At 45.2% G+C, this 18,219-nt stretch overlaps 1 protein-coding gene across 1 annotated transcript in view; it reads left to right on the forward strand.

The window, feature by feature from the left end:
* Positions 1-335: 335 nt before the first annotated feature.
* Positions 336-18,219, forward strand: part of LOC138355921 (tripartite motif-containing protein 59-like) — a 60,704-nt gene continuing 42,820 nt past the window's right edge. Inside the window, exon 1 of the mRNA XM_069311470.1 lies at positions 336-553. The gene's annotated coding sequence lies outside the window, so the exon portion shown is untranslated. The remainder of the gene's footprint in view (positions 554-18,219) is intronic.

Genomic DNA, 18,219 nt, shown 5'->3' on the forward strand with positions numbered 1-18,219 from the left:
TAGGACACAAAAGAGGAGAACCTTTTTCACCTGTATGTTGTAAACCCGTGGAACCGCCTACTCGCCGAAGAGTAGGTAAGGTAAACGCCAAAATTCTATTGGGGTTTAAAATACAGATAGGAAAGATTATCTGAGCAAATGGATGCAACTTTTGACAAGCCGCCAGCTTACTGTCCTCGTCGGGGTCACTAGTATTAGTGGCTCTCGGGTAATATGAAGTAAACTTAACGTCGGCAAAGATCAATAGCCAAAGAAAATGGGTAGACCGACGTGGCGGGTAAGCGAGCGAGCGAGTGACGTCATCACAACAAAGGTTGCTATAGACGTTTCCACGACTCCTGAAGTTCGCCTGTCTTAAAGACCTGTGTCCACAATACCCGCCAAATTGTCCCTCCCACAGTACTCTCAGCACACTTATGGCAGTGTAAGTGTGTGGTGAGGCCACACCACTGAAGACATTGAGGTTATACCACGAGGGAGAGACAAAACTGTTGAAGGAAGGAGTCACTGGCTCCACCTGACCACCTTGTTCCTCGCACTCTCATCATCCTCCGTAAGTACTGGAGTACTTTCTGCTCAACCATTGTCTTGGGGTGTGGAATTAGGCCTATGGCATTGTTGGGGTGTGGACATTGGCCTATCGAATAATGATAATTTTTATAATAATAATACGAAAATCCACTGGGACTGTGTGGTGTCACAAACCCACGACCAAGGCATTGCCAGCCGCATACTCTACCACTGTACCACCACTGACTTCCTAAAAATCTTACAAGCGGATTTCTACTGATATCACAGGAAGTTTTATTTATTTATTTATATACAAGAAGGTACATTGGGTTAGAGATAATACATAGCATAGTATTTACAATCTTGTAAAGCCACTAGTACGCACAGCATTTCGGGCAGGTCCTTAATCTAACAGATAATTTTAAGTAGGTAAATTCTAGCAGAATTAATAAGTCTATGATATCCAAATATCACAGGAAGTCCAGAAGCCAGTCCAAGTTTTACGTAAGACTCCTAAGCACTCAGGTGAAGGGGTAAAGTATTGCAGCGCACTTATGTACTGTATTGTATTGTAGCGTACACTTATGCCCATCTTCAGATACACAGAAAATCGCACTAAGGTGATATACATCAATGAACAATCCACTGGGGCTGTGAGGTGACGCAAACATTGCAGGTTCGCATCGCCTCACAACCCGAGTGAATTTTCTCATTGATGTATATCACGTTAGTGTGATTTTGTGTGTGTAAATAAGAATAATAATAATATTATTATTTATTCAAAAGATTGTGTGTACAAAGAACATAAGAGTATTAAATGAACAAATCCACAAGGGCCGTGAGGAGGGTTCGAACCTACGTCCGAGAGGATCCCAGACCCTCTTTATCCACTTAACTGTGCCAATCAAGTATTCTCAGTCGGTGGGAAACTGCACCAACCGAGAAAGCTTGTTTTGATTTTTTTGTACCCATTCTAAATGTGTGCGAGGTTGGTTGTGTACTAAATGGACTCTTAGGACCTCCAGTAAGAGGCAGCCATCTTGGAAAAAATTCCCTTTATGCCTTAGGGCTGTTGGCTGGGTTAGTACCGAGTGGCACACGCGCCTCTGGCTCCCAAACACCTCTCCATCACGGTGTTGAAAGATCGCGCTTTGTCGGTGAAATTCAAACCCTATTGTTTGAAGAATATAAGGGTCATAATATTGGTGAAGCTAGGCGCAATAAGGACCTAACACACAGATCGAATGCAACTGATACAGTGCCTATGAAGACGATACAGCGAGCGTATCCAGTTGTAGCTCAGAGCGCTACCCTTGCCCACCTATGTTATCTTCAATTTATTTAGATGATATATAGATGAATCGTTTTCTGCATTCAGTGATGATGCGGCTCCCACGGCTGAGCGGACAGCACACTGAACTTGTGATCCTGGGGTCATGGGTTCAATCCCAGGCGCCGGCGAGAAACAATAGGCAGAGTTTCTTTCACCCTATGCCCCGGTTACCTAGCAGAAAAAAAGGTATCTGGGTGTTAGTCAGCTGTCATGGGCTGCTTCCTGGGGGTCGAGGCCTGGTCGAGGACCGAGCCACGGGGACACTAAAAAAAGCCTCCGAAATCATCTCAAGATAACCTCAAGATAAGATGATGCCTCTGATAAAGTAGCATAGATGAACAGTGTTAGCGGCTTCCATGGTGGTGTTTTCCATAGATATTTTCAAGACTAGCTCAATCTCTTCTCTACTGACGGACACTCTTTGAGGCTGGCTGAATCTCTTCCAGACTGATGGACACTCTTTGAGGCTGTCTGAATCTCTTCCAGACTGATGGACACTCTTTGAGGCTGGCTGAATCTCTTCCTGTGTGGGACCTTACAAGGCAATCTTTTCACAGCTACTTTACAAATTGATCTTTTTCTATAATCATTTCAAGACTACCTTACATTTTACAAGCTTGGCTACATATCACCTACAGGCACTAATGCCAAGGGTGTATATGAGTGCGGTATTTGCAAGCACACAACGAAGAAGCAGAAAGCGAAAATCTATCTGTATCTGATGCAACGAGGGTGAAGTCACGCTGTGTATCATGGACTACTTGGTTGATTATTACTCACTTCCGAAGTACTGAGTGTGTAATACAGTGTGTTACTGTGTAAATAGTGTGTGAAACTATACATATTGTAATATGTATACTATCACTATATTATTGTGGACACATTACTGACATATATCACAATTCCATGGAACATTATGAACATTCTACTGTATACATATTGTAAAAGACACAAATATGCATCACATATATGAAAAAAAGACAAATAAAACCGCATTGGAAATACTGAACATAAAAAAATAATTGAAAATATATTTGTGGTAACACCCAGTGCTTAAATGGCCCGCGCGACGGTGTCTGGGCGTGTCACGCACGGGTGACCAGCCCCTGATGACATCACAACGCACCTTGTCCACGTCCCCAGAGCCAAAGTAAGTGGAATTTGGTATTTATTTTTACATTGACATGTTCAGGGAAGGGAATTTATCATTTTATGAAGAAAAAATAATTTTTGGGAACACTTTATTTCATGCGTACAGGGGGAATTTCACAATAAACTCGGCACAGCACGGTGGTTAATCGACTGAGCCTACGACATGGATAAGAATTGCGACCGGGAAATCAACTTGACCTACCACGGATCCTGCAGTCTCTCAAAGACACAAACCAGGTTTTTACACAATTTCCCCATGCACCCGAGCTCTGTCAATAATCAATAAGCTGTTCTATTACTTCTTCACCTTTACTTCATTACACACTCTCGGACGTAGGTTCGAACCCTCGTCACAGCTCTTGTGGATTTGTTCATGTGATGCATCACGCTATTGTGATTTTCATGTGTAATAAGAGTATTGTTGAATTGAAGGGACAGGAGTTACACATACTAATGAAGCCACTATTACACAAAGCGTTTCGGGCAAAATTAATAGTAATATAGAAATTTTTTAATTAATGTTGTGACGGGGTAAAACACTTAATACTATAAGAGAAGTAAGTTAACAAAATGAGAATGTTCAAGGAAAATAAAAAATTAATACAAAGAAGGTGATACTTAAGGATGAAGACATTTATTTATTTATTTATATATTTATATACAAGAAGGTACTGTACATTGGTTAAGAAAGAACATAGAAATGAAGTTGATTTTACATTCTTGTAAAGCCACTAGCACGCATAGCATTTCGGGCAAGTCCTTAAACTAACAGATAATTTTAGGTAGATACTGTAATTTATAGTAAAATTGAAAAAAATGTGTACAGGTACTTTACAGCTCTACTCTATAGGTACTGATTATGTATAGTCAGAGTACAGGCATTGATTATTACATTATGGAGTCAGTAGTTGTAGCAACAGTACAGTAGTTTATTTACATTAATTACAGAATGGAAATACAAGGTGTAATTCAGAAAAGCAAGTGAACTGCTCCTCATAACATTTTCTTGGAACATATCAGAACATAGAGTAATATACTATAATTTAAGATTAATGGGGCCAACACTTACAAATAACCAAGATCATAAAGGACACGATTAAACACTTTATCAAAGAAATGCATGGAATTAGATGACATTAAATGTATACAGTAAAAGTAGAAATTAAATGAGTAATACAGTGTGCCCTCGCTTGAACGAACTGTATGAAGCGTAGCTGATTCGTTCCAGTGTGGAATTCATTCCATCTGTCCAGCCCCCAGCAACCCCTTTCCCCCCCAAAAAATACAATCACATTAATACATATACCGATATACATTTGCCTTATGAACAATTTAAATAACAAAGAATTTGTAATGCAATGAAATAAATTGATATTGCACGTTACAGTACAGTGGTACCTCGGAATGCGAGTGTCCCTGTATGCGAGTTTTTCGGAAGACGAGCAGGATTTACTCCAAAAATATGTCTCGGAAGGCGAGGGTTACCTCGGGACGCGAGTTTGTTGATACGTGTACAGGCCGACTGGCGCGTGGTGGCATGACGATCGCGCCTCAGTTTACCAGTGTCTCGTGTCCAGTGACTATCCCACCTGAATTCTTCACAAGGCTTTACAGTTTTTTATCGGTTTTTTGGCCATTTGAGCATAAAAGTTGTCATTATATATCTTGCCATGGGTCTCAAGAAAGCCATTGGTAAGGTTCAACCTAAGAAAATAGCTGTGAGTAGAGGCAGTAGAGGATGTCCTTTCTTGATTAAGAAAATGTGTGAAGTATGGGAAGAACTGCAAAGTTTTGTTGAAAAAACTCACCCAGATAAAGCTGTAGCAGGCCGTTGCATTGACCTTTTAAATGATAATGTGATGTCTTACTACAGACTTGTGTTAAAATGTAGGGAAAAACAAGTGTCATTAGACAAATTCTTAGTAAAACAAGCAAGTCTAAGTGGTATGCAGGCAAAATGTGCCAGAGTGTGCATACCAGTGAAGTCCTCACTGCCTGATGTGATAATGGAAGGGGACTCCCCTTCCAAACAGTAACTCCTCTCTTCCTCCCACCTCCTCACCATCTTCCATACGCCTACAGCAATCAACAGCAAGGTAAGTAATAACTTGAACATAGTTTTGTAGGTTTATTTAGATGAATTAGGTATAAAAATTTAGTTTGATGTGGGGTTTTTGGGGTAGTCAGGAACGGATTAATTCATTTCCCTTTTTTTCTTATGGGGAAATTAGCTTCGGAATGCGAGTTTTCGGAATACGAGGCGTCTCCAGGAACCAATTAAACTCTTAAACTGAGGTATGCCTGTACTGTACTTACCTTACCAGTTGAGTTGTGTAGTGCAAACTTTGTTAGTCACAATATCCTGAGAGTGCCACACACATGATATGAATATAAATTATTTAAAGAAGAGTAACTTTTCTAACAAATGTACATTATACACTACAGTCTGTACATAAAGTACAGACCACTAGAATCACACTACTGCTGTACACGTATATCACTTAAACTACACTTTGTACATTTAATGTCATTAGAATTGTGCTGTACAGCTCAATTGGCACTCCCAGGTAAGTTATGGCTTGTGCTGGGTGCTGGTCTAGTGGCCTGGGTATCCTCAGAAGGTGAGTCCTTGCTAGTGATGGGTGCTGGTCCAGTTGCCTGGGCATCCTTGGAAGGTGAGTCCTTGCTAGTGCTGGGTGCTGGTCCAGTTGCCTGAGCATCCTCAGCAGGTGTGTCCTTGCTAGTGCTGGGTGCTGGTCCAGTTGCCTGGACATCCTCAGCAGGTGAGTCCTTGCTAGTGATGGGTGCTGGTCCAGTTGCCTGGGCATCCTTGGAAGGTGAGTCCTTGCTAGTGCTGGGTGCTGGTCCAGTTGCCTGAGCATCCTCAGCAGATGTGTCCTTGCTAGTGCTGGGTGCTGGTCCAGTTGCCTGGGCATCCTCAGAAGGTGAGTCCTTGCTAGTGATGGGTGCTGGTCCAGTTGCCTAGGCATCCTCGGAAGGTGAATCCTTGCTTGTGCTGGGTGCTGGTCCAGTTGCCTAGGCATCCTCGGAAGGTGAGTCCTTGCTTGTGCTGGTCCTGTTGCCTGGGCATCCTCGGAATGTGAGTCCTTGCTAGTGCTGGGTGCTGGTCCTGTAGGCCTACTGTGAAACCGTACCAAAAACTTTTGAATCTTTGTTTCTTTGTTGTGAGCTTCATTATAATATCTTTCATGTCCTTTAGGTGCAGGTAATAATCTGTCAGCTCTTCATTATCAGTTACAGCAACCAAATCAAGCAGATCATTAACCTTTTGCAATGATGCAGCATATGGAATAGATAACGTACTGTCATCTTCCTCTGTCACATCCTCATCATTATTACTAGTAACACACTGGATAATCTCATTATCAGTTAATTCACCATAACCTGGATCATCAGCATCATTATCTAACCACTCATTCACATCAGAAAGTTGCAAACCTTCCTCACCTGCATCTCTGAATGTCTCAAAAATCGTATTATCAATGCCCTGAAAATCAGTGATTTTTGTCTTTTATTCTAACCAGGTACCGGACTCAGAATTTTATTCCATGCATTCTTTAATGTGGTGACCTTCAACTCACTCCATTCCTTGGCCTAGTTGTAAATTGCATCTTTAATTGAATATTTCTTGAAATTTTCTAGTGTTCTACTAGCCTTCTTATCCTTATTAGGCATCTCGTCTTCCTCAGAGAGCAGAACTTCCATAATATCTGAATTCATAGCTCTTTTATAAAGCCTTTGAGAGTATAGATAACCCCTAATCCATAGGCTGTATTACAGATGTAGTGTTTGGTGGTAAAGCCATACATGTTATTTTGCCATCAGGCGATGTTAATTTAGCATTGGGGTGAGCTGGGGCATTATCAGTCAACAGCATTGCCTTTACCTCAGCAGGATGAATTCTGCACATATTGATCTGCTGCTTTTTTACTTCTTTACAAAAGTGATTCTGGAACCAATCCTCAAAAGTAATCTGTGTGAACCAGGCATTTTTTGTGTTGTAGTAGATGACAGGCAGTATGATCATGCAGTTTTTCAATGCTCTGAGGTTGGCAGATTTCCCAACAATTGCATACGTTGTTCGGTGACTGCCATCTGCGTTACAGCACAATAATGCTGAAAATCTTTCCTTCTTTACCTTGCAACCAGGAATACTCTTCCTCAAGCCTGAAGGCCAAAGTGTTTCTTTGAAGGCATTTCCAGTTAAAGCCTGTTACATCTGCATTGTACACTTAAAACCAGCTTAGATTATTAGATATCATGTGCTGAAAAAGTTTATGCTTATATGCATTAGCACTTCCAACATCTGCACTTAATGCATCGCCACAATTTTTCTTGTTAATGATGCCATACCTCTCTTTAAATCGACATACCCATTCAATACAAGCCTTGAAATTGTCTATATTTAACTTTACAGCAAGTCTTTCAGCTGCATTTCTAATAGAAACAACTCAAACAGGAATTCCTTTTGCATGATGCTGTGTAAACCATTTAAATACAGATGAGTCCAAATCCATATACTTAGCAGGTTTCAATGTTTTCCTGTTGCCTATTGCATGAGTTTGAGCAAAGAATTTCTTAATATTATCCTTCTGCTTTTTTATATCACAAATTGTAGCTTTACCGATGTTGAATTCTTGGGCGAGTCGAGTGACAGAGTATCCACGCTCTGCTTTCTCTGTCAAGTCAACTTTCTGATCAATTGACAAATGTTTTCTCTTTTGTTTTATACCTTCAATACCATGAATGCTGCTCTGAGATATCTTGACAGATTAAATGAGTTCAAACAGTAAAATTTGTTCAAATTTATCACGAAAATCCTTCGCGCGTGAGTCCGATGTTTTTACTCCAGGAAGAGGAGAAGCACATGGTGCGAGCCATCTCATCCAGGCCCAACGCGTTGACATGACCTGTGCTTATTTTATAGGCATACTCAAAATTTGATGTACTTATTGACTGTTACAAATTGTTTTATTTAAAATATTATTATTGTTATAATTAGAGAAATATTGTTAGTTTTGAAGTTTTATGCATTTTATACAGTACAGTTCTGTATTAACCCTTAAGCTGTGCATGGCATACATATATGACAGGACCTGATGGCAAAGTTCAATTTCTCAAAATTGCTCTAATGCTTTCCATTTTTTTGTGCATACTAGCAAATCCTGCAACTTTGTCTAAATGATCACAAACGTAACTTGTAAAATAAGAAAATAAAAAATAATTACTGTATAAAATTGAATATTGAATACTTCAGATTTTGAGATCACCTGCAAAAATATTTACTATGACCAATTGTTCATTTGGTGTTATTTTGCTCGCAGAATAGTATATGATCTTCATTTTCATAGATTTAGAATATATGTTTTCAGTTTAGTTTACTGTAAAAAAAATTATCAATGTGGCATTTGAATTATGCGCCAAATTTAGAAAAAAATTGATAACTACAAACGTTTAGGGTTTGTGAAAAATCCATTCTAATAGGATTGTAGAACAGACAACTGTGCACATTATTTGTAAAAATGGTGAGAATCGATCAGAAACTGAATTTTTTTAAGCTGACTCAAAGTTTTAGAGATAATTGAAGTTGAAGTTATCAACAATGAATAAGGTAGTTTTAATTCATTAATTTACTTATATGTTTTAATAAACGTTGTTTGGCATTCGTATTCGAATATGTGAAAGTTGTAGGTCAATATGTGTTGGAATGATGGTAAGAAAAAATAACCCCCCAAAAAACTAAATATAGGGAAAATTATAATGATTTAGGGGATAAAAATGTATACTTTATAGAAGTGATAAAGCCCTAATCTGGTCCCTAATCATCAAAACCGCCTAAAGAGAAAAAGAAAATAGAATTTGAAATCTGTGAAAAACTCAGTAAAAAAAAATTCAAAGTCCCAAGTTCTGCCAGTTGTGACTGATTTATTGGGTGACCAATTTCATGCTATCTTGACATAGTTAGGGATGGGTATGCACTCTCCAGGATGTAGAGGTTACAACAAAATCAGATAATAAACAAAGGAGACAAAAAAAATGTATATTTTCAGGGGGGAGCCCCTACGGCTCCCCGGAGCTATCCATGGCTGATATGGATACCCTAACTATTTTGCATCAGTCGATGTGGGTAGAGTTCTAGGCCTACCGTAGACCACGAGCCAGAACCTGGCCCCCTTAGAGAGGCACGGGGAGCAATGGCCCATAGAAATGCACATGTGATTTGGAGCATTCTGTATCTGCCATCGACCGGGACAGGCACCCAGAAAGGTAAGCGCCACAAAACAAACCCCTATTCTGGTTAACAACAAAAATTGACAAACGAGTTTACAGAACTCCACCAGGAAAACGAACTAACAAGCATGACGTCACGCGAGCCGTGCCTCATGTCTGCGCAGCTCCCCCCTCCCCAGGAAGGGGAAGGGGGAGCCCCAGACTCCCGCGCCGGCGATCCCCGCCTCAGTTCCTTGGCTGATGGGATAATGCACGGTTGTGTGGCTCCAGTCTTGTCTCAGTGCTGTGACTTGTTTGCAGTGCTGCTCTTACGGTGGTCGTGTGAGCTGGTAGTAGGTACTCGGGCTGCATGTGCTTAGGGTCACCTTCCCTGAGTGCCCTGTAAGTACCGCCCTTGGGGCTTGGGGTTGCCTTCCACAAGTCACCTTGGGTCTACCTCTGTTGGCTTTTCGCTGCTTTGCGTTTGGCCGCCCCAAGGGTTTGGGGGTTTCACTCCCTTGTTTACCTTGGGGTAAGTGGTAGTTATCGCACTGGTGGGGCGCAGGGTACTGCGTAGCTAGTTTTCACCTATGACAGCGGCCGGCTCTGTTCCCTCTGGGTACGTTGTCCACTTGTGTGGTTTTTCTTTTATATTTGTTTTTGCCTGGTAGGGGGGTCTGCCTTGTGTTCCCCCCCCCCCTTATATTAGGTTCGTTTGTGTGGTGGCACCCCCTGCTTTGCCCTCGCGAGTGGACACGTCCTGTGGGTTCAGCTTTAGCAGTTTGCTTGGTAGTTTGGGGCGCCGGTTAGCAGTGCCCTGCCTGGGATAACCCTTAGCAGACCCAGTCTAGGGGCCCTGGGAAACCCCCCGGTGGCTCTCGGGTCTAGTGTGTCCCCTCTCGCTTTGTGCGAGTCGAGGGTTGCTCTGTCCCTTTGTCTCAGGGTGACTCTCCATGTTTTTGCCTCCGTCATGCTGCCTGTTGGGTCGGTGACACATTCGACCCTTGAGTCCTACGAGCTTTGTTGCTTGTTCGTGACTCCATTCACCCAGTCTGCTGATGAATTCCCGTGGGTGTAGGCAGCTCGCGCGTTGCAGGGTAGGATGTTGCAACATGGTCTGGTTTGTCGCTTCCCCGGACGCCCCGATGCTGCCCCGCTTGTGTAGGGACCCAGACTTGGGGGGTTTTGGTCACTTCGGCCTTGGTTCCTTCCACGTCCCCCTTGTTTTTCCCCCTCCTGCTTCCGGCCCCTACGCATCTGCAGGCTTCGGGGTCGGGGCGGGGTTAGAGGTTCTGAGACTTGGGCAGTTTCGGAGGTTGCCCCGTCCGGGGTAGCTGCGGAGGCATTCGAGTCTGTTCCTCCGGCCGATGCTCCGGGGTCTGACCAGTGGGCCCCTTCTCTTTCAGCTCTCTCAGCTGCCCCGGCTTTTTCTTGTGAGGCCGGGGCTTTGGAGGTCAACTCGGCCCCGGGGCCTGGTGCAGAGACTCCTGGGGTTGGGGAGGAGCGGCCTTGGGGGCCTTGGGCTCCATTGCGCCCCGCCTGGATTTCCGTCCTTCTGAGCGGGGCTTCCTGTTGCGAGGAGTGGGGTTTTCTTTCCCCCCTCTGTGTACAATTTGGGCTTGGGTTCTGCTCCTCCCCGGGTTCGGTTCTGTGTCCCTGTGGCTTCTTCAGTTCCGTCTTCAGAGGGTTTTCGGCTAACCGCATCTCTTCGCCTGTGGTGCGGTTGGCCTTTGCGGCTTCCTCCTGCGTGTCCCAGAGTTTGCCTCCATACTGGTTCCTTCTGTTCTGGACAGGTTGGGCTCCTTGTAGCCGTTTGGGCTCCTTGTCGCCGTTTGGGCTCCTTTGTCGCCGTTTGGGCCCCTTTGTGGCCGTTTGGGCTCCTTTGTCGCCGTTTGGGCTCCTTTGTCGCCGTTTGGGCTCCTTGTAGCCGGTTGGGCTACTTCTCGCCTTGTTGGGCTACTTCTCGCTTTACTGGGCTCCTTCTCACCTTGTTGGGCTACTTCACGCCTGGTTGAGCTACTTCTCGCCTTGTTGGGCTACTTTCTTTCGCGTCCTGCGCATGCGCTGTGGGAGTTTGTTTTGGTTCCGGGCGGTGTGCACATGTGTTCTGCTTCCAATTCTCTCGGGGGGCTTCGCCTCTCGCTCTTTTCTTAATCCAATCCGTGCCCCGTTTCTTTGTTCTGGGGTGCCGCTGTGGAAAATCATGAGGTTTTTTCCCTGCGTTCTAGGGTGGGGAGCCTCCTTCGCTGCTCCCCTCCTCTCCAGCATGGGCGCACTGGCCGCCTCCGGCGGATACGGACTCGAACGCTTGCGTCATGGCCCTTCAGGGCTTATGTTCTGCTGGTGAGTTGGTGCGGTTTTGGCGTCTCCTTCGTCCTGACGCTGTTTTTGTTTTTGGGAGTAGGAATAGGTGTACATACGTACTTGAGAACGTGGACCGTATCACCCGAGGTGCCTACTGCAGGGCTATTAGCCCATACTGGGCAGCTCTTGTTCTCTCCACCTGATTCCTTCCTCGGTTCACGGGTGTCTGCGGGTGGCCTCTTGTCCCTTCCGAGGCGGTTCCTGCCTGTACTCCTCCTGCCCCTCTCCTATTCTTGTCTAACCTTGCTTGAGTTTGGGGCCCCGCCTCCACCTTGTTCCGCAGTGCAACGGTGGGGGTGCCTGTTTGGTAGTAAGTTTTCCTGTGTCGGAGGTTTTGTGTTCGCCTCCTTGTGTTTGCAGGTTGGGTTCTGGCTCTTTGTTTCTGCCTCTCACCTGTCGTTTGCCTGTCGGGCGGATTCTGTGCTTTTTGGGCACTCTCATCTCTGCTCTTGGGGCTGTCTGTGTATGGGGTCAGCCCATGTTGTGCTGCCTAATGTGTTCCTTTGATTGCCTGTTACACTGCACACGTTTCTTCTTCCGTCCCTGTGGCTCAGTTGGGTGCTCGGTTTCCGCCTGTGTCCCCTTGTGTGCCACTCGTGTACGATTTATCTATCTTCCCTGTCGCTTCCTCGGGGAGTGTGGTGACGTTTTGCTGCGGTTTTGGTACTGCAGCTGCGAGTCGGGGTTGGTTGTGACGTTATGTTCGGCCCTTCCGTGCTCCCTCTGGGGTTCTCCTTCCTTGCTGGTCTTGCTGTGCCGGGCCTGGTTTTTCTATGTTCCTTGGTTTCACTGTCTTGTCCTCGCCTCATTGTGCTGGCTGGGGATTAGCTTGGGGTCTTCGTCTCGCCCCTCGCCTATCCTCCGGTTTTGGTTCAAGTTCCAGAGCCTAGTGGGCTCCCTTCCTTCGTGTTTTTCACGGCTGCCCCGGGTTTTTTTTTGACGCTGGGGCTTTGAGGGGACAGCTCGGCCCCGGGGCCTGCAGGGTGGGTTCCCAGGGCTGGGGTGGGGCTCACGTGAGGGGGGCCTCAGGCCCCGTTGGTCCCCGCTGGGGTGTTTCTACCCCTCTGGGGGGGGGGGGGACTTGCAGTTTTGTAGTGTTGGGTTTTCCGTTTCCCCTCTCCGCATGTGCTTTGTGGGCGTCGGCCCCTCCCTGGGCTCGGTTTCCTTGTCCGTTGTGCCCGTTGTTTCCGTCCTGTCGGTGGGTGCTTTTCTATGATCTTCGCCCCTTTTTTCCGGGACGGGCCTTCTTCCGTCATGTCCCTCTCTTCTTGGGGTTTCTGCATGACTTTTGGTCTCGGGTGCGATAGGGTTTTGGGGCCTTTGTCCTTTGTGTTTGCTTCTTTTTGTTCTCGAAGGTTCGGGATGGTTTTGCTCCTTCCCGTTTTCTGGTGCGTCTGTCGTCATTCGGTTGAGCTTCCCTCCGGTCCTTTTTAGGGCTTGTGGGTCCTCTTCCCAGCAGCACCTGGGTGTTGGCCTTTTTGTTCTTTTGTGAATATCTCTTCTCTTCACACTGTCTCGGCGCTACTAGTTTTCCTGGGAGCGATTTTGCTCCTCTTAATGAGTCTTTTCGCTCTTGCCCTTCTGCGGGATGTTGGTGCGGGGCGGCTCCTTATGCGAGTTCCTTCCCTGTCAGCTGCACTTGTGGAGGTGGACTTGCACACTTGTGGCATTTTCGTTTTGGTCCTGCGTTTTCTTTTTCCCTCCTGGGGCTGTCATAGGATTGGCTTGCGGAGGATGTAGTGGCGCTTGGGGCCGTTCCTGGGTCTGGCACCTTGGTTTCTGCTGCTAGCTTTCGGTATCGATATTCCTTCTGCGCCGTTTCGCAGGTTGTATCATACGTTGTTACACCTCCGGCCTGCTTATGCACTGCCTGTGTCGTCCTGGTCTTTGGACAGGGTGGTCTTCTGTTTTTCTTCTCCTTGGTGGTTGTGGCTTCTTGGGGTCAGGTTTGCTTTGCCTCGGTTTTCTTTTTGTGTTGGCATTCGCCTCTGGGGGTCGTGTGGCAGAGCTTCTTGCTCTTCTCAGGCGCAGTGGTTTTTGGCTCCTATGGTCGTGATCATAGGTTTCTTCGTCTGCGGCCATTCTCCCCTTTTTCTGGCGAATGATATTCCTTGGGTTGTTGTCTCGACTTCATGTTGTGGAGTGATTCACCGACTGCCGCCCGGGTATGTCCCCTTGTTTTCTTAGGTAGTCTTTGGTGAGGTAGCTCCGGGGAGCCGTAGGGGCTCCCCCCAGAAAACCAGCGTTGAATGAAATGAAACGCCATTTTCTGGGTGAGTCCCGGAGGCTCCCTGGCACCCTCCCTCCCTCCGGTCGGCGGGTTCTTTTCGCGGTTTTGATATCCAGCCTCAGAACTGGGGTGGGGATCGCCGGCGCGGGGGTCTGGGGCTCCCCCTTCCGGGGAGGGGGGAGCTGCGCAGACATGCGGCGCAGCTCGCGTGACGTCATGCTTGTTAGTTCGTTTTCCTGGGGGAGTTCTGTCCACTCGTTTGTCAATTTTTGTTGTTAACCAGAATAGGGGTTTGTTTTGTGGCGCTTACCTTTCTGGGTGCCTGTCCCGGTCGATGACAGATATAGAATGCTCCAAATCACATGTGCATTTCTATGGACCATTGCTCCCCGTGCCTCTCTGAGGGGGCCAGGTTCTGGCTCGTGGTCCTCGGTAGGCCTAGAACTCCACCCACATCGACTGATGCAAAATAGTTAGGGTATCCATATCAGCCATTGATAGCTCCGGGGAGCCTCCGGGGCTCACCCAGAAAATGGCGTTTCATTACATTCAATGCTGGTTTTTTGGATATTGGTGACAGTAACAGATATTAACATTAGGCAATACATTTTTATGATATGTAACAAAATAGAGCATGATAACATACTCATTATTATTGGTATTATTATGTATTACTCAGCAATGCTATACAGGCACCAGCTGCATATCCACTTTGTGGACACTTCTTGCTACTATTCTTCTTCTTTGTACAAGTGCTTGCATCTCTTTATTACTGCATTATCCCTCAGTTCCAGTTAATAGGAGCTGTTCTCCTTATCAACAAAATGTTCTCCTTTAAAAAAAAAAATTGTCTAAAATACATTTTTGAAAATATTGGGATGAAACTTGCATGATGCTTATGCCAATAAGTTGGAGATTTGTCTAACATTTAATATTAATTTTCACTTAATTCAAATATTTTTTGCCCAGCCCCAGCTTTTACAGCCCCTATTTACAGCCCAGGCTGTAGCAGCTTAATGGTTAACGCACGTGGTTTGTAGGCTGTAGAGAGGGGAGGGGTGGCAACCGAGAACCCGCCCATACCCCCTTCCCCATTCCTGCCCCACCCTCCTTACTCCTGCCCACCCTTCTTACTCCTGCCCACCCTCCTTACTCCTTCCCACCCTTCTTACTCCTTCCCCAACCCGTCCTCTTAAAAATAACGTCACTTTTGGCTCGTATGCGCGCTATGGCCAAATTTGGACGTAATTTGAAATGAAATCGACTCACAAAAGTGACGTTCTGTTCCGTTTTCTATTTGAGTCGTCCGGCGTATGCGCAGAGGTTATGAGAGGACACTTTAAATTAACGTTTTTCATACCGTTTTGAAACTTTATGAGAATTTCCTGCCCACCTAACCTATCAGAGGACCCTTAACTTACTGTTGCTGAAAAAAAAATCTCAAAATTATTTTAATTTTCAAATTACGTCCAAATTCGGCCATACGGGCAAACGGCCAAAAGCGACGTTCTTTTTAGGAGGACAGGTTGCCTTCGCACCCTCCTTACTCCTGCCCAGCCACCTTACTCCTGCCTACCCTCCTTACTCCTGCCCACCCACCTTACTCCTGCTCAACCTCCTTACTCATGGCAAGCCTCCTTACACCTGCCCACCCTCCTTACTCCTGCCCACCCTCCTTACTCTTGCCCACCCTCCTTACTCCAGCCCACCCTCCTTACTCCAGCCCACCCTCCTTACTCCTGCCCACCCTCCTTACTCCTGCCCACCCTCCTTACTCCTGCCACCCTCCTTACTCCTGCCCACCTTCCTTACTCCTGCCCACCTTCCATACTCCTGCCCACCCTCTTTACTCCTGCTCACCCTCTTTACTCCTGCCCACCCTCCTTACTCCTGCCCACCTTCCATACTCCTGTCCACCCTCCTTACTCCTGCCCACCCTCCTTACTCCTGGTTACCTGGTTGATACCTGGTTGATGGGGTTCTGGGAGTTCTTCTACTCCCCAAGTCCGGCCCGAGGCCAGGCTCGACTTGTGAGAGTTTGGTCCACCAGGCTTTTGCTTGGAGCGGCCCGCAGGCCCACATACCCACCACAGCCCGGTTGGTCTGGCACTCCTTGGAGGAATAAATCTAGTTTCCTCTTGAAAATGTCCACGGTTGTTCCGGCAATATTTCTTATGCTTGCTGGGAGGACGTTGAACAACCGCGGACCTCTGATGTTTATACAGTATTCTCTGATTGTGCCTATGGCACCTCTGCTCTTCATTGGTTCTATTCTACATTTTCTTCCATGTCGTTCACTCCAGTACGTTGTTATTTTACTGTGTAGATTTGGTACTTGGCCCACCAGTATCTTCCAGATGTATATTATTTGATATCTCTCTCGTCTTCTTTCTAGTGAGTACATTTGGAGGGCTTTGAGACGATCCCAATAATTTAGGTGCTTTATTGCGTCTATGCGTGCCGTATATGTTCTCTGTATTCCCTCTATTTCAGCAATCTCTCCTGCTCTGAAGGGGGAAGTGAGTACTGAGCAGTACTCAAGACGGGACAACACAAGTGATTTGAAGAGTACAACCATTGTGATGGGATCCCTGGATTTGAAAGTTCTCGTAATCCATCCTATCATTTTTCTGGCTGTCGCAATATTTGCTTGGTTATGCTCCTTAAACGTTAGGTCGTCAGACATTATTATTCCCAAATCCTTTACATGCTGTTTTCCTACTATGGGTACATTTGATTGTGTTTTGTACTCTGTATTATGTTTAAGGTCCTCATTTTTACCGTACCTGAGTACCTGGAATTTATCACTGTTAAACATCATGTTATTTTCTGATGCCCAGTCGAAAACTTTATTAATATCAGCTTGAAGTTTTTCAATGTCCTCAGCCGAGGTAATTTTCATACTGATTTTTGTCATCTGCAAAGGATGATACGAAGCTGTGACTTGTATTTTTGTCTATATCTGATATGAGAATAAGGAAAAGCAGCGGTGCAAGGACTGTACCCTGAGGTACAGAGCTTTTCACTGCACTTGGATTTGATTTTATATGGTTGACAGTTACTCGCTGAGTCCTGTTTGACAGAAAACTGAGTATCCAGCGTCCTACTTTACCGGTTATTCCCATTGACTTCATTTTGTGTGCTATCACGCCATGGTCACATTTATCGAAAGCCTTTGCGAAGTCTGTGTATATCACATCAGCATTCTGTTTCTCTTCTAATGCCTCAGTGACTTTGTCGTAGTGCTCAAGTAGCTGTGAGAGGCACGATCTTCCCGCTCGAAATCCATGTTGGCCTGGGTTGTGAAGGTCATTGGTCTCCATGAAATTGGTGACCTGACTCCTAATCACTCTCTCAAATACTTTTATGATGTGCGATGTTAGTGCAACTGGTCTATAATTTTTTGCCAATGCTTTGCTCCCTCCCTTGTGTAGAGGGGCTATGTCTGCTACTTTAAGTGCATCTGGTATCTCCCCCGTGTCCAAGCTCTTCCTCCACACTATACTGAGTGCCTGTGCTACCGGCACTTTGCATTTCTTTATAAATATTGAATTCCATGAGTCTGGACCTGGGGCCGAGTGCATGGGCATGTTTTCAATTTCTTTTTCAAAATTTAGTGCGCTCGTGTTTATATCAGTTATATTTACAGGGGTTTGAATATCCCGCATAAAGAAATTGTCTGGATCTTCCACCTTCATGTTGTTTATTGGAGTGCTAAACATGTCCTCATACTGCTTTTTTAGGATTTCACTAATTTCTTTGTCATCCTCCGTGTATGAACCTTCACTTGTACGAATAGGTCCAATACTGGCAGTGGTTTTTGCTTTTGATTTCGCATATGAGAAGAAATATTTTGGATTTTTCTTTATTTCCTGAATTGCTTTCTGTTCTAACTGCCTTTCTTCAGTTTCATATGAGTGTTTCAATTTCCTCTCGATTTCTTCAATCTCCCTATTTAAATTATTCCTTCTTTGACGGGAAATTCGTGTCTGCATAAGCAGTTCCGTTATTTTTTCCTGCGTTTATAGTGTCGTCTGCGTTCTCTTTCTACGTTAGATCTCTTTCTGGCTTTCCTCAAAGGAACATGTTTCAGACAGACTTGATACGCTTCTGAAGTCAGTTTTTCTATTCCTTCTGTAGGACTTGTATTATTTAGAACAGTTCCCCATGGAATGTTTGTAAGTTCCCTGTTTATTATCTCCCAGTCTATCCTTTTATTATTAAAATTGAATTTACTGAATAGCCCCTCTCGCTTTATCAACGTTTTAGGTCTATTCTGAGTATTGATGGTCGTTTGCACTTCAATAAGTTTGTGATCTGAGTATGTGGTATCTGATATCGTAATGTCTCTGATAATGTCTTCATTGTTCGTAAAGACCAGATCTAGAATATTTTCATT

The sequence above is a fragment of the Procambarus clarkii genome, chromosome 69, assembly GCF_040958095.1.
Source record: "Procambarus clarkii isolate CNS0578487 chromosome 69, FALCON_Pclarkii_2.0, whole genome shotgun sequence".
Lineage (NCBI taxonomy): Eukaryota > Metazoa > Arthropoda > Malacostraca > Decapoda > Cambaridae > Procambarus > Procambarus clarkii.